Genomic DNA, 8,084 nt, shown 5'->3' on the forward strand with positions numbered 1-8,084 from the left:
GTGGAAAATGTTTTTCACGTTTCTTTCGCCTCGATCCAAATGATATATTGCAATAAATGATATTGCGAACATAGCTCTTCGTAGCTACTGTATCTTTTATAAACTCGGATACAATACTCGTTTCTCGCTTCAAGGATTTTATAAAGATTTTTCTCCACAACTGTTTAAAGAGGAGAAGCGCGAAAGATTAAGACGCAAGTGTCGCGACGTTGAGAAAGAAAACTCTCCCAAGATTTTTCTCTCTTTTCTTTCTAGCCCAGTTTTCGCGAAATTCTTGAAAAGTTTCGAGTAGATGCGAGTAGAGGTAGTGGTAGTCATAATTTCGATATTACGACAATTTATTTCGATCCACTGAATTACGTTCGATTATACGATATATAAAACGATCGTTTCTTCGGGTGGCTTTATTCGTCAAAATACGAGCCTGTGATTGCGCCCCGGTTAACAATTCGGGACGAAGGCTTTATCGAACGCCTTATTGATGCAATCTGGACTGACCTTTGGACTCGTTTTTGCGGCTCGTTCTCGTTTCGAGCACGACAATTTCGGTGATCGACCCTCGCGTATACGTTCATCCAACGATATTTCTCCAATTTATTACATTATCGACGTTGCGTTTCTCCTTTCCTTTCACCTCTCCTATTCCATTATATTGAATTTATTACATCTCGCACAATTTATTCGCGAGAAATATTGAAAAAAAAAAGGAAAGAATAATACAGATGAAAGTCACTTCTCTCTCTCTTTCTTTTTCTTTACTGAATAAAACGCGAATAAAGTGGAAATGGAAATCGATGATTTGGAGGCGACGAAAGAATAAGAAGAGACAAAAAGGCGAGCAGTGACGGGAACGGGACGAATTAAGTTCTCAGCTCAACTCGATTCAGAGATCGCTTCCGCCACGATGATCTCATCCCTCCTCCTACAATTTGATCGGGATGCGCATGCCGCTATTAGGGGGAATTACTCCTCTTTCCGCCTTGGAAAGTCTATTAAAGACACAATAGTCGTCGCATCGCGGTCTTCGCAGACCGTTCCTTTCCATTTTATCGCCCTTGTCCTATCCAATTCTGTCCATCGTTCGTTCGTTCTCTGGTTGACGATCGTTTCGAAATTCTTTAATCTTTATATCTTCAACATTGCGCGGATAAATGTTAAATAAAATTCTTACAACGATTTTCTTTGTACAAGAATTCTTCTATTCGTCTTCTTCTAATCCTAATTGCCGCGTCAATGGTAAACTCGACGATCATTTCTTGAATCATTCCTTTAACGAGTCTCGTCCCAATTAATATCACGTATTTCACGCCATTCGAGACAATTTCTGACACTACATTCTGTGCGCGTAAAACGTCGATTCCTACGCGCGCGTTGAATTTCTCAACATCGGTCGAAAACGAATCCATTGCTCCTCGAAATTCTTCGTACGAAGAGCGCGTCTTATTTACCGTGATTGGTGGCTCTCCCCTCCTCTCCTCCCCCTCGAAATTTGTGAAGCGTCGAGCAAAGTGGATCGACTCGACCGCGATCTTTTTCCAACCTCGAAGGCGTTTCATTAAAGTCGATTTTATCGGTGTAATCGGCGACATTACGTAAGGAATGGGTCGGCGCTTGGTGGAAGGCTATTAAGATCGTTCCTGGTGGAAATCGAGTGGCTCGATAACTCTTTCGAGCCCCTCTCGACGGAACGGCCGATAACTCTTTGCGACCATCGGCCCGATCAATCTCTCCATCGTTGTCGAAATCGTGCCCGAAGGATGTTGCAACGCTGGTGCAACGTCTTCATCAAAAATCGCTTCGTTCTGTCCCTTATTTTTTTTTGTATGGAATTCTTCGTCTTTAAATTCTCCCCTCCCTATTTTTTCGTTCTTCGTTCTTTTGAAGACGAGAAAAAAAAGAAAAATTGGATCATCGACATTAGAAGATCGATTTTTACGAGTCTACTTCGACTCGTATCTGAGATTCTTCTACGAACATTTATGATTATGAAATTGTAATCTTATTCAGATTACGCTCGTCCGTATTATGACAAATTGGTCTGATTTTAATATCAAATGTGACCCAGCGAATAAAAGAGGAAAAATATGATATATACGGAATTTTAACAGTCCTGTAAAAACCTGACGAGATTTAAAGTATAAGGTAAGAGAAGGAGGGGGAGGAAAAGTAAAAAGTTTTAACCAATGAATTATTTTCGAGAAATATTTCCACCAATTTTTATCTCTATCCTTGTATTTCGTTAATTCCCGTTAAACATCGTTCGTATCTTTCATCTCTTAACGTTGAAAACGTTTAACGAGTTGAAAATGCTTCTCTCTTTCTCTCTCTCTCTTTTCGCATTCTTTTCTTTTCGCTTTGGATTCCTCGCGTAACTCTTTCAATTCCCACGAAGTCTATCGAAGAAACGAAGAAAGATTTAAAATAGCTTCCTCCTCCTTCGAGTTAATCCTTAATTCCAGATTTTAACGAGCTGATCACGTATTCGGAATTTGTAGACAACCGCTTGGATAGGGGGGATAGATTTCCTCCACTTTTTCATTATTTATAAATTACGTGAAAATGGATGGAGAGAGATAAAATTGAAATAAAAATCGTGCAAACATTTTTTGGAATTCTTCGACCTGGATTTTTACGTTTTAGAAAAAAGAAAATTTCTTCACGAAGAAATAGCTGAAAGGCAAATCCCCTCCTAAAATTTCTTTACGCTTGTTTACAGCGGCGAGTCTCGACCGAGAGAAATCTCCGTTTCCTGCTAACGCTTCCAAGAGGATGATAGTTGTCCCCTTCTTCTTCACTCGTGGTATTCGGTTGGTGTTCGTTTTAACGAAGTAATATAATCGCGTTGAAAGAACGCGATGCCACGCGAGCCTGAAAATTGCATTTTCACGCGAGTATGCGGTTCCCACCGGCTCCCTCCACAACGAAGAATTTCCCGCCCGAAAACAAAACCGAAACGTAATTGGAGCTCATTAACGCGTTTACTCGTAACCGCAATTTCTTTTCCCTCCTTGGAAATAACCGATTCTTTTTCTAAATCGAGTATCGAGCGAAATAAGTGTCAAGAGTGCGAGCAAGAAGATTTAATAACTATGGTGAAACCGCAAGATCGCACTTTTTTGATATATATATATATATGTACAGGATAAAGTATAGGCGAAATTACCGTCTTGATTTACATCGATATTATCCGAGAGAAAAATGGGGCGAATAAAAGTTGGTTGAAAATGATGGTAGCTTGAGATCTAAATCTTTCCATCTTTCTTTATCTTTAAATTACGATGAGCTTCGAATCGAATTTTCGCTGTATATAAAAGAAAAATGGAATTTATTTATTTATTCGAGGATAACGGATCGATTTTTTCTTCCTTTGAAAAAATCGAGCGTGGAAATCTGAAGGAATCTCGAGAACCCGCATCGGATATTTCGAATGGCGGTTTCTTTCACACGGCCGATGAGAAACTTTGGACACGCTGGTTTTTCAAACCCGCCCGCGCCTCCCTTTGATCCTCGAAATGACCCCGAACCGACCGATGCTTCAGATTTTCCTCGAGCCTTCCCGCCCTCGAGCCACACCCTCCCCCCTAATCTTCCGGTTTACGATAATCCCCGCAACATGGTTTGAATTATGGAATACGGATTAAAACTCGTTACGATTTAACGCGTTTCGAACGAGTAACGTTGATGAAAATTAAGAGAAATATTGGACGATTAACGATCGTTTGTCGCGGCGGCGAGGCCCTTGTCCTTTGCCGGGCGGAAGTTTTAAGAGAATTAATTATCGAGGAAAAGACGGGGATAGATAATAGACGGGGAGATTGAATCGCGGGGTGTCGGATCGGGATGAAGAGCGGAATGAAAAAGCGAAATTCTATTCTCGTTTAAGGGGGGTTAAACGAATTACACGGGCTGGCCAACAATAAGATTTCCTTCGCGGGTTTCGTTTTTATCGGGCCGTTAAACGACGTAACGAGCTTTCTTCTTTCCAACGATCCTCAACTCCCGTTCCAATTCGATCAGCTTATTAAACAGCGACGGGGGGGCAAGTCGATATTTAAGGAATTTCAATATACACGAAATTCCATCCCCCCTCGATAAACTTCGTTTTAATGGAAAAATTTGAATTGGGTCACGGTGGATTGAAATATTCGTCGGATTATATGTAAAGTAATTAACCATCTCTTATATTTCTCTTAGTTAGATCGAGAATCGAGAACAAATTTTTCTTTCTCTCTCTCTCTCTCTCTCTCTTTTTTTTACTTATAAATACGAGATACGACTTCGAAAGTGTTCGACATCGATACGACGACGTTTGATTTTTTTTTTTTCTTTCTTTTTCAACAGGGTGTATCACGCGCGCGAGAGAGAAGAAAGAAAGCTCGGTGAATAGAATTGGCGGATCGTTAAGTGTCCGTTGGAAACAGGAGGGTGAGAGAGTGCAGTTTTCTGCATTCGTCCGAAAGGCGACGTGCAACGCGGGCGTATGAAACGGCCCTTCTGCCACCGCCATACACCATACGCTATTAATATCATAGGGTATATTTAGATTTCATTGGGGAAGAGAGAGCGAGATCACGAGAGTTAGTTGCTCGGCCGATACGCCGTCTGTAAACCGCGCGAGAGAGACCCCGCCAATGAATCGCAATAAAGGAATTCGCTTCTTTGTCGATACGATACAACCTCGAGATTCTTCTTCCTTTTTTTTTTTTTTTTTTTTTTAATTGGAAAGAAAAAAGGAAACAAACAAAGAGGCTGCAGAAATCTTTACCCTCGTATATTTATCCACTCGTTCGTTTTCTTTTCGTGCAAGTTATATCGTTTCGATCGCGAGTAAGTATGCCAATGGAAATATAACAAGAAAATACATATATGGAAAAATTTGACGAGCGAATAAAACAATTCTATCGCATAATTGTAATTGTAGAAAACTTGTTATCGGGCCCTAGATTTCGCGTGCAAAGCCGTAATCGTTGTCTCTGTCGATGAACCTCGACGAATGGAACGGGTCGAGGATCGGGACGCGTTATTTTTAGATTTCCGAACCGTACCTAACGAACATCTTTTTCTGCTTCATATTTATAATTATCGCAAAGTTTTCATCTGCGACATCCTGTTTCTCGAATCTCGCCTCCTTTCCCTCCTTTCCCTCGTGAAATCGTCACGTGAAACGTTTCGTCACTTCTACCTTCTTCCGTGAACGGTGGCGAATCTTCACCGCCAACCCTTTCTTTCAATTAACTCGCGTTTCTTCGAGTGGAATTTTAAAGGAAACTCGAGATACAATAAAAGGTTAATAAAAGGTTCGAAATACGAGAGTTGGCAATTTTTCCACGAAGTTTCAAGCGATTGAGATCGATTCTCTTCGAGAGAAAAAGTTTTCTTATCGTCGAAAACTAAAGAATCGTAAAGCTGTATAAAGATATTTGGCTTAAAGGCTCCATTAGGACGGCTAAGTCTAATATCCTGGCAACACGTGACACGCTACTACCTCGTATGGAACACTCGGTGGATATTAAGAACCAGCTATTCGATATAGGACCGTGACGAAATAGGAACACGAACGAACGGAAAGTTCGGTTCGTCGATCGGGGGCCGGCGTGTCATTCGATCGCCTACATTTCCGATACACGTTTTCCCATAAAATTTGAAACGACTTCATAAATTACGCGTGAAATCTCGTAAAAAGGCGATATTTTCCGAGAAGAAGAAAAAGAAAAGATTAGAGTTAACGACTGCGCGTACTTTTAATTCATTAGTAAGAAAATTATCCTAATTGAACGATCAATAATATAATGCACCGACACTTTCCACGCCGCTAATTGCATAATATCATTTCCAATTATCCTTACTCTCTAACGATAGCAATCCTCCATTGTTATAAATTTCTAAAAAAAAAGAAAAAGAAAGAAAATATCCGATTTAAATGATACTAAACAATCGAGTGAAATTTCGAATTCGCGTAATAAAATTTACTTATCGAAAAATCCAGCGCAATTTTCGAAATTCATTTCGAATGCTTCCTCGCACCGAGCCCATCCTTTTTAATCGGCCAACGCGATCATTTCCACACACATCGTGGACGATGCGTTTAAACGAACAGCCGCAGGAGCCGTTCGCGCCTCCATCACCGGGCCGGGCCGCTACGAAACTAATCTCGGAGTCGGTGGTCGGCATCGGAAGGCGGAAGGGATCCAGGTGGTCGAGAAACAATATCGCGCGATATTACTAGCTGACGCGTCGCAGAATATATTAGATCCGGTCCAATTACAATGTCCCGATACCTTCTATCCCTACGTAAGCTGTTTTCGCACTCTCTCTCTCTCTCTCTCTCTTTCTCTCTCTCTCTCTCTCTCTCTCTGTCTCTCTCTCTCTCTCTCTCTTTCCCCTCGAAATGGAAAACGCGTTTACGTTCTAAGCCGGGGCTTAATATAAGCCGTTGACCGGCTCCGCCAGTGATTTCGATGTTACGATAGCCTGGCCTGCCTGCCAAGTGATCCTCGATCGATTTCACCCTCCCCTCTCTCTCTCGATCTCCGACTCGCGGAGATTAGGTCAGGGACCAGAGAAACGGGTTAGGCCGTGGTAAGTACACAACCTACTACACGAGCGTATCCCAGTGATGAGATGATTGGCCCGCTAATGAAACCTGATAGAGAACCCACCGCTGGCTGCCTCGTTGCGGATTATTCCGCCGATGTAACGCGATGGATCGTGGCCGGTGATCCCGTGTGCTACACTTCCGGCTAGACCCTCCCTCCTCTCCGTCCTCTCATCCTCCTTGTCTGCGAGAGATCGAAACGTCGTTTGTAAGGGGTTTTACTCTTCTTCTCTTCTCTTCTCTTCTCTTCTCTTCTCTTTTCTTTGATTTCAGAGGAAAAGATTTTGACGAGCGGCAGAAGCACTTTGATGTAGAAGTAGAAAGTGCGCAGAGGATCAGAGTTTCTTTCTCTTCTTTACAATAAGTAAAACCATATTTTGATAATTTGACGTTAAAAAATTGCGGGATGGGAAAGGGGCGAAGCAGGTCGATCCTGTAAGCCCGCGATTTTTCCGTTTTCCGGAGAGGAGAGGGGGGGAGAAAGAGTCCTTGGAGAAAAATCCAAGTGCCTTATCTGAGAAATGGGGGCTCGTAAAGAATCGGGAGGAGCGAGATAGGATGATCGGCCGGTATATAAATCGACTCGGTATCGCGACGTCGGCCCGTCGACAAAGTGGCGAGTGATAAAACGAGATTCCTCCGACCTTTCGAACGGAGCGTTTCGAGATCGGTCGTGGAAGAAATTTCGCGTTTATTTTCCTTACGTTACGGCACGGAGGATCTCTGGCGATCGTTCGATAAAACGTTTTCACGCTACATTGTCCCTAATAGCAGGGAGGAGGAGGTGGTGATTCTGGTGGATTCTGGTTCAATTTCGAGGGTGGCCGACTTTCCGCGATTTCCGCGCCAATTTCGCTCCGTCTAATTTCTCGAGTCGGGTTATCGTTGTCGTTGAAAACTTCGATAATCGTCAATCGAATAATTCGATCGTTTCGTCCGAGTTTAACGGACAACAAGTTTATAACGGAAGTTTAACGTTCTTTTTTCTTCTTCTTCTTCTTTTGCATCGTACAATCAAAAAAGTGGTGTACAACAATTTTCCAGAGAGGAGATTTCTAGATATAAAATTAATTTTCCCAGCGTACACGTGGCTCGAGGTTTCGTTGCTCGATATTTCTCTCGGTTATACTCGCGAAACAGAATTTTCCCCGATGTTACTCCCTCCTTGCTGTTCCTTTTCGTTGAAACTTTTCTGCTTTTCACCGGCGATCGGAACGGAAAGAAAGAAGAGAGGGAAAGAGAGAGGAAAAGGGAAGGAAACACAGGATGAAAGAGACAAGGAGAGAGGCAACAGCCGTTTGAACATCAACAGCTGCATCGCAGCCCGCCCCAGCTAGCCGCCTCCTCTATTTGCTCCTCTTGCATTCTTCGTGGAATAGTTTGGTCTCGCCGCGGATATACACCGACTACGCCCAGAGAGAACGAAAGAGATTAAGAATATCTTTTTCGGGGTGTTCGGTAGCCGTCGAAACGAAACTGTTCTCTTCTT

The 8,084-nt window shown here is 42.5% G+C and overlaps 1 protein-coding gene across 13 annotated transcripts in view; it reads left to right on the forward strand.

Annotated features, from left to right (window-relative positions):
* The window catches only part of LOC551203 (E3 ubiquitin-protein ligase MYCBP2), a 176,350-nt gene that overhangs the window by 134,258 nt on the left and 34,008 nt on the right, over positions 1 to 8,084 (forward strand). The gene's annotated exons all lie outside the window — the stretch shown is intronic.

The sequence above is a fragment of the Apis mellifera genome, linkage group LG1, assembly GCF_003254395.2.
Source record: "Apis mellifera strain DH4 linkage group LG1, Amel_HAv3.1, whole genome shotgun sequence".
NCBI lineage: Eukaryota > Metazoa > Arthropoda > Insecta > Hymenoptera > Apidae > Apis > Apis mellifera.